This window comes from Eschrichtius robustus, chromosome 11, assembly GCF_028021215.1.
Source record: "Eschrichtius robustus isolate mEscRob2 chromosome 11, mEscRob2.pri, whole genome shotgun sequence".
Taxonomy (NCBI): domain Eukaryota; kingdom Metazoa; phylum Chordata; class Mammalia; order Artiodactyla; family Eschrichtiidae; genus Eschrichtius; species Eschrichtius robustus.
In genome coordinates, this window is record NC_090834.1 from 18209222 (window position 1) to 18216641 (window position 7420).

The window sequence follows — 7420 nt, forward strand, 5'->3', positions numbered from 1 at the left end:
TTCCCCCAGGAGCTCCTGCTCTCACACCACCGGCTGTGCGGGGCCCCAGGTAGGTCTGCTCATCCCAGGCATCTCCTCCCACCCCCTCTGCCCATTACAGCATCGCCCTGGTTGTTTCCTTCTTGGGGCTCCTCACACTCTTGTTTTGGTCTACTCTACTATTGCCTGCCTTCCCTGCCCCTCCCAAGTAGAATGAGGGCAGGGCCTTGTTGGACTCACTCACTGCATCCCCAGAATACAGAACAGGCCCCGCAGGGAGCAGCCACTTAGCACGTGTTTCCCAATCGAAGTTCCCCACACATGCCCGATGTCCACCCACGGTTGCCATCTGGGCCAAGCTGCTTCCTCCTCCTGAAACGCCTTCATCACCCCATCCCACCCCCACCCCCACCTCACTCTCTGCCCGGCAACCTGGTATTTACAGTTAGTTCAAGGCTCACTTTAAACATTACCTCTTTGTGATGCCTCCCTGACCTCTCCCAAATTAGGCCGTTTCCTTCTGTGTTCCCTCACTTCCTATAACGGCTGTCATAACTGTCTGTGAGCCCGGCAAGAATTGTATCATATTTGTTCTTGCATTCTCAGTGCCTGGCAGATGGCAGATGCTAAACAAATATTTATTGATGAACTCTGATGACCACTGCAGAGGCTCACAGAGCCCAATGCCCCGAGCTGCCCTCCTGGCCTCACCTCCCTCTGCTCTCGCATAGGGAGCCCACACTCTAGGCAATGGAAACATCACATCATTCACTCAACATCTTCCCGAGGCCATGTTCTGTAACAGTACTGTTTCCTCCAGGGGGAATGCTTTTCCAACCATCATCCTCCTTTAAAACGCATCTTGGCTGCCACTTCCTCCATGAAACCTTCCTCAGTTCCTGAGCAGGAACTAATCCCTCCCTCTTCTGTGCTTCCCATCGTCGTCCCCCTCCCGAGCTAATTCTGCCTCATTGTAGAACTTAATAGAAATGTGCTGCCCGTTATCTCAGCAAATTGTAAACCTTCTCCGGTCACCAGCCACAGCTCACACACATTGGTATCTCTCATCTGCCATGAAGCTAAACACTCAAATGCCCATTCACAGGCAGCCCATAAAGCATACACGGTAACTTGAATGTCATGTCAAGAAGCCAATAGCTCCCAATGTGAAAACTCGTGTAACTAACACTAGGACCCCGGAAGAAACTTCCCCAGGTGCACATCCACACTTCCTGCAGGAAGGCAGAGACTGGGCACCTCAATCCCGCCAAGAGCTCCCGCCCTGGGCACCCTCCATATATGCCCTCCCACCTTGCTCTTTGCCTTATGCTTTCCCAGCCCAGCCCAGCTTTCTGGCCGCACATGCCAGTGTATCCTTGGAGCTCCCTTGGGATGGAGTGTTAGCACTCAGCCTCAGGGTCCATCTACTGCAAGCAAGTCCTGGTAGCTAATCTTGATCTGACCTCAGCCTTTGGGAGTCAGCCTCACCTATAACTCATGTGGTGGCACCAGGGATAGAACTGACCCATCTCTACTACCATCCTCAGCATAAACACACACACACACACATACACACACATGTGTGCACATGCCCACATACACACACGAGAATATTCCCAGATACACACACGGTGTAGAATGTGATCAAGGGCTTAGATGTTGCAATCATGTTTAGCGTGAAGACCAACCCTGGGCAAAGGTTCTGACACTCCTCACAGTGTCCAGCTTGACGCAGGCATTCAACAAATGTTTGTTGAATGACTAAATTGCTTGCGTGCCCACCTCTAACGCCACCCACGGTCGCTGATTTGACACTCCTCTGCCCCCTTGAAGTGCTGGCCTGTTCTACCATGCCAGGTGCCTGATGTATTAGCAGTGCCCTAGAGGGATAGGGCCGCAATCTTGGTACCCAAATGTCTTCAGTTTTTCTTGAAGTTCACCAAACACAGTATGTTATCTCCCCTCTGGGTCTCAGTACCTGTACTAGAAGTTCCTGCCCTCCACCCCCGATTCCTTCACCTGGCTTACTCTTGGTCACCCTTTAGATCTCACTGATTTGCTTGCTACTTCTTTCAAAAAGTCTTTTCCAAGTGTCCCATCCCTGCCCCCAACTGGGTTAGGTGGGTTTCACTGGACAAAGAAGGAAAACAACTTATCTTGCTCTTTTTAGAACTGCTTATGATATGCATCTATAAGATCAGCCAAACTTAAAAAACACACGAAGTTGCTCATGTGGTTATTTACCAAGTGTATTCATGTTATATCTTTGGGGTGTCTCAATTACCCTGGGGAAGGGTGTGATGATTTCCATTTCAGAGATAGGAAAACTGAGGCTCTGAGTTACCAGGTGTCCACCTAAAGTCACAAGAGCAAGCAAGCCAGAGAGCCAAGTGTCAAAATCCATGCATGTGCTTTCCATTTCATGGGGTCGGGATGCAGTATTAGCAGGGATGAGGATGGAGGTGGGGAGTGAGCTCTGAAGTTGTGTCGTCTGAATTGCCTAAAACAGGGGAGCGGGAAGGGACTCTTCCCCTTCATTCCACGCAACCCTGGAGAGCCCTCAACACGAAGGAGGCACAGCTTTATTTCTCTGGTCCAATTCTTTTTCCCAACCCTGGGCCATTAGTGAAGCATATTATAAACCTCTCTGTTTGAGATAAGCATCCCTATTTACCTGGCAATCATTTGCTGGTAAGGGTTCTAAGTAAAGCTGACTAAGTGGAGAGGAACGCGAATGAGGTGGCAGAGTGATGGATGGAGCCCTGCCCTGCTTGCTGCCCATTCCTCCAAGTCGCTGCCTCGGTCCCTTCTCCGGGCCACCAGGAAGAAGAACGTTGTGTAGTCAGAGCAGTTATCCAAGCGGGTCTCAGTGGCCTGCGGAAACTCCTCCAGCTTCTCAGTGATGAAGCCGGTCTCCTGCAGGGCCTCCCGCAGGAATTTCTCGTCCAGGGGCAGTGCAGAGAACCTCTTGACCCCCACCATGAAGAAGCTGGCCTCAAAGTCCCCGCTCAGCACCAGATGGCCCCTGGGCCGGGGCAGGACCGCAGGTTCCAGGGGCCGTTCTTTCAGGATGTCACACTTGAGCACCTGGCGGATGGCTCTCCTTAAGCGCTCCTCCTTCTCGGCCCCCCTGTCTCTGGAGTGGAGGGAAAAGGAAAGAGAGACCAGCTGGGTCATACTCATCGCGTAGACCACGCACATCACTCCCGGCCATTCTCTGCTTGGCGCACAGGCTCCCAGAACAGCAGGTCGCCGGTTTTACAGATGAAGAAACTGAGTCCCAGAGAGAGACCTGGTCCTGAACCAGCTGTGGACAAAGTCAAGCCCAGGACCTGCTGACCCTGAGATCAGCGCTCTGTCTACCTGCAGGCCCTCTGTCGGCAATGCACCCCTGGCAGTTAGTCCATTCCCTTTCTGCTGGTCTGTGTTTAACACGACCCAGACAAGTGCCTCCAGAAACGGAAAGTCGGCCTGGAATCAGCTGAGCAAAACTATTAAGTGAGCTTGGGGCACTTTGTTGGGGCCCCCAGTCTCTCCATTACCTTTCCCTCCCTTTGTCCCCTGGCCACTCCACTCAACCTCCTCGTCACCTCATGCATTTCCTTCTTACCTATACCTGTTCTCAGGATGCGGGCTGCATTCGTATTATTGTATGAATAAGGACTAGTACTTAAAGGCTTACTCTTTCCTGCTCTGTATTTTTTAAAAAGTCATAGTCTTAACATATACACACTACTATATATAAAATAGATAAACAACAAGGACCTACTTACAGCACAGGGAACTATACTCAATATCTTGTAATAACCTGTAATGGAAAAGATCTGAAAGAGAATATATATATGTATAACTGAATCACTTTGCTCTACACTTGAAACTAACACAACATTGTAAATTAACTATACCTCAATTTTAAAAAAGCAAAAAAAAAAAAAAAAAGCTATAGTCTTAAGCAAAAGGAATAAGAATCTAACGTACAACCTCAACTGTCTTACCTAACTAGGGAGGGTGCTATTTGGGGAGTGGAAGGGCTATGGTGGACCTTCCTGATGCCCTGAAATTGAATGAAAATACACAAGGTAAGTAAATTCTATTCCACTTGCAGTGCAAGATTGTCTTAATTCCAACCCCTGGGTCTAATTCTATCTCCTGGGATCCAAGAAAAAATTCCACAAGTTTAGAGCCCCCTGGAGCTTGTAACTGGAACAACAGAGGCACCAGCCAAGCAGCATGGAGGCAGTCCAGCGGGTTCTCCATTTGCTTGGGCTCAGACCTTGGCATTCCACGTGGACCTTGGTGATGTTTCTTCCAGCTCCAGGTTTGTCTCTAGCCAGCTCTTTCTGTTCCCTCTTTTGGTCTTTATAGGATTCATATCTCACTCTTCCTCCTTTCTTCTTGGGGCCCCACTGACTTCCTTCCTTCTTTGTCTCCATCTGCCTTGTCATTTCTAGATGAGCCCCATGGAAAATTCTTGATTCGGGAGCTAAGTGAAGCTCCTGGTATCACGGAGACTCAAAAACAAACAATAACCCCCTTACCTGTTCCCCTCAAGCTCACACACATATTTCACCACCGAGACCAGTCAAACGCCCCTGGCATCTTCTTTAGCCACTTCTCCAGCTCCTGGCAGTTTTTGTCTGGGTAGTTGATGGCAATGATCTCTTTGAAAGACTCACAGGCAGAGAGGAGCTGGTAGATGGTGGGCCCAGAGCTGAGGTCAATCAGGAGTTTTCCTTCCAACCCACCTGTTTTAGAACAGGAATGTTCTGAATCATCAGTACCAAGGCAGGGCTCTGAGGTCCACATTTCCCAAAAGGCTCCACTTTCCTTGTCCCAGTGGGAGAGGCTACAGGGAGTCGACCATCTGGGAATGTAAACTCCAGGACTGGGAACTTTGCCTGCACTAACCGCCCCCGCTCACTGAGCATGGAGAGTTTTGGAAGGAGGGAAGTGTTAGGAGCAGGGGAGTTTGTTTGGTGGCTGGGTGTTAGAGAACCAGCTTTGACATTTCACCTGCCAATTTACCACTGTAAAGAAGTGTCCAGAGGGCTTCCCTGGTGGCGCAGTGGTTGAGAGTCTGCCTGCTAATGCAGGGGACACAGGTTCGAGCCCTGGTCTGGGAAGATCCCACATGCCGCGGAGCAACTGGGTCCGTGAGCCACAACTGCTGAGCCTGCGCGTCTGGAGCCTGTGCCCCGCAACGGGAGGGGCCGCGATAGTGAGAGGCCCGCGCACCGCGATGAAGAGTGGCCCCCGCACCACGATGAAGAGTGGCCCCGCTTGCCGCAACTAGAGAAGGCCCTCGCACGAAACGAAGACCCAACACAGGTAAAAATAAATAAATAAATAAATAAATAAATAAATAAATAGAGTAGCTATTAATTTAAAAAAAAAAACAAAAAAAACCCCAAGATTATTGGGCTTCACCCTCAGAGTCTCTGACTCTGTAGATCTGGGGTGGGGACAATACTTTAAAAAAAAAAAAAAAGAAGTGTCCAGAGAAGAAATCTAATCACATTCCTGAGTATACTGGTTTCCCTATTCCAAGCACTCTTTGTTGACGTGCCCTATGGCCCCACTGAGACAATCTGTAACATTCCAAAGAGCAATCAGCAAACATTTATTGAGTACCAACTGTATTCCAGAAACTCGCTTGGCAGTATGGGGACTAAAAGGAGATTTCAGGGCCTGCTTACAGAGCCCTTGGTCTTCCCTTCCTGTCTTGCTTCTCTTCAGCCACGAGAGATTGTGTTGACACAAAATATCAGTAGCATTTGGACCCTGGCAAGGGGCTTCCAAGATAAACAACAAGGCTGAGAGGAGAGAAAACGAGCTGGACCCAGGGGTCTTAGCTGACTGCTAAACTTAGCCTGCTCACTTGCTCCTGGGTTCTGCTGCTACATTATGTTTGTCTGTTTGTTGTTGTATTCGTAGGGTACAGTAGCAAATAAATTGAAGCAGGCATCAAAGGCTTAAGAAAATTTGATGGCAGAAAATTTTAATTGGGAAAATTCTGGCTATCAGGTTATGTTTTATTCTCATGTGAATGATGAAAAGATACCCATTATTTGATTTTAGTGGTCCAGCTGGCCTAGCACCTGTTTTCATGGGCTACCGTGGTAAGCAGGCAGAAGAGTGGTAATGCTGAATTTGGAGCAAGGCTTTCTACGCTTTCTGATGCCCTTGTAGTTTCTTTAGCCAGTGAGAGGGAGAAGACAGGCCCACTCAGGGCCACCAGAGACCACAGCTCTTAGATTTTATGGGAGGAGAAAGTCTGACCTCACAAACTTTGAGGGCATCCCACCATGTACCATACATACATCAAGTGTATCTAAAGTCTTCCCGTAGGGGAGTTCCACATACTCTGAAGATCCAAAGTTGCTGCTCATGGTCTGGCCACCCCTCTCCAGACCCACCCTAAGCCTGCCCTACGATTAAAGAAGACCAGCATCTGATTTAAAAGTTGCATGGCCACCCCTCCTCCCACACTCCCCCATCTCTCCCCTCAGAGGTGAAGGAGACCTGCACCTGGTTTAAAAGTGACATTGTAGGACTTCCCTGGTGGCGCAGCAGTTGAGAGTCTGCCTGCCAATGCAGGAGACACGGGTTCGAGCCCTGGTCCGGGAGGATCCCACATGCCGCGGAGCAACTAGGCCCGTGTGCCACAACTACTGAGCCTGCGCTCTAGAGCCCGTGAGCCACAACTACTGAGCCCGTGTGCCACAACTACTGAAGCCTGCGCGCCTAGAGCCGGTGCTCCAAAACAAGAGAAGCCGCCGCAATGAGACGCCCACGCACCGCAACGAAGAGTAGCCCCCGCTCACCACAACTAGAGAAAGCCCGCGTGCAGCAACGAAGACCCGACACAGCCAAAAAATAAATAAATAAATATATTAAAAAAAAAAAAAAAGTGACATTGTAGTGTTTTAGCAGGAGGTGGAGGACTTCATCACCCAAGGGATCCTGGTTCATCTTGAAGTAGTCCTGGTAGGACATGGGTTCAAATTTCTCCTGATGGACATCAGGCTCCTCGGATTCCTGAAGGGCCATGGAGAGCAGTAAGCTTTGTCCAGGAAGGAGCAGCAGGCAATCTGATTCCCTGGGCCCTTCTTTTTTTTTGTTTTTTTCCCATAAATTTATTTATTTATTTGTTTGTTTATTTATTTATTTATTTATGGCTGCGTTGGGTCTTCGTTGCTGTGCACGGGCTTTCTCTATTTGCGGTGAGCGGGGGTTACTCTTTGTTGTGGTGCGCAGGCTTCTCATCGCGGTGGCTTCTCTTGTTGCGGAGCACGGGCTCCAGGCGCGCGGGCTTCAGTAGTTGTGGCTCGCGGGCTCAGTAGTTGTGGCTCGTGGGCTCTAGAGCGCAGGCTCAGTAGTTGTGGTGCACGGGCTTAGTTGCTCCGCGGCATGTGGGATCTTCCCGGACCAGGGCTCGAAC

General features: G+C 49.8%; 1 pseudogene; it reads right to left on the minus strand.

The window, feature by feature from the left end:
• Positions 1-2679: 2679 nt before the first annotated feature.
• Positions 2680-7029, minus strand: LOC137772138 (nicotinamide N-methyltransferase-like; annotated as a pseudogene).
• Positions 7030-7420: the final 391 nt, after the last annotated feature.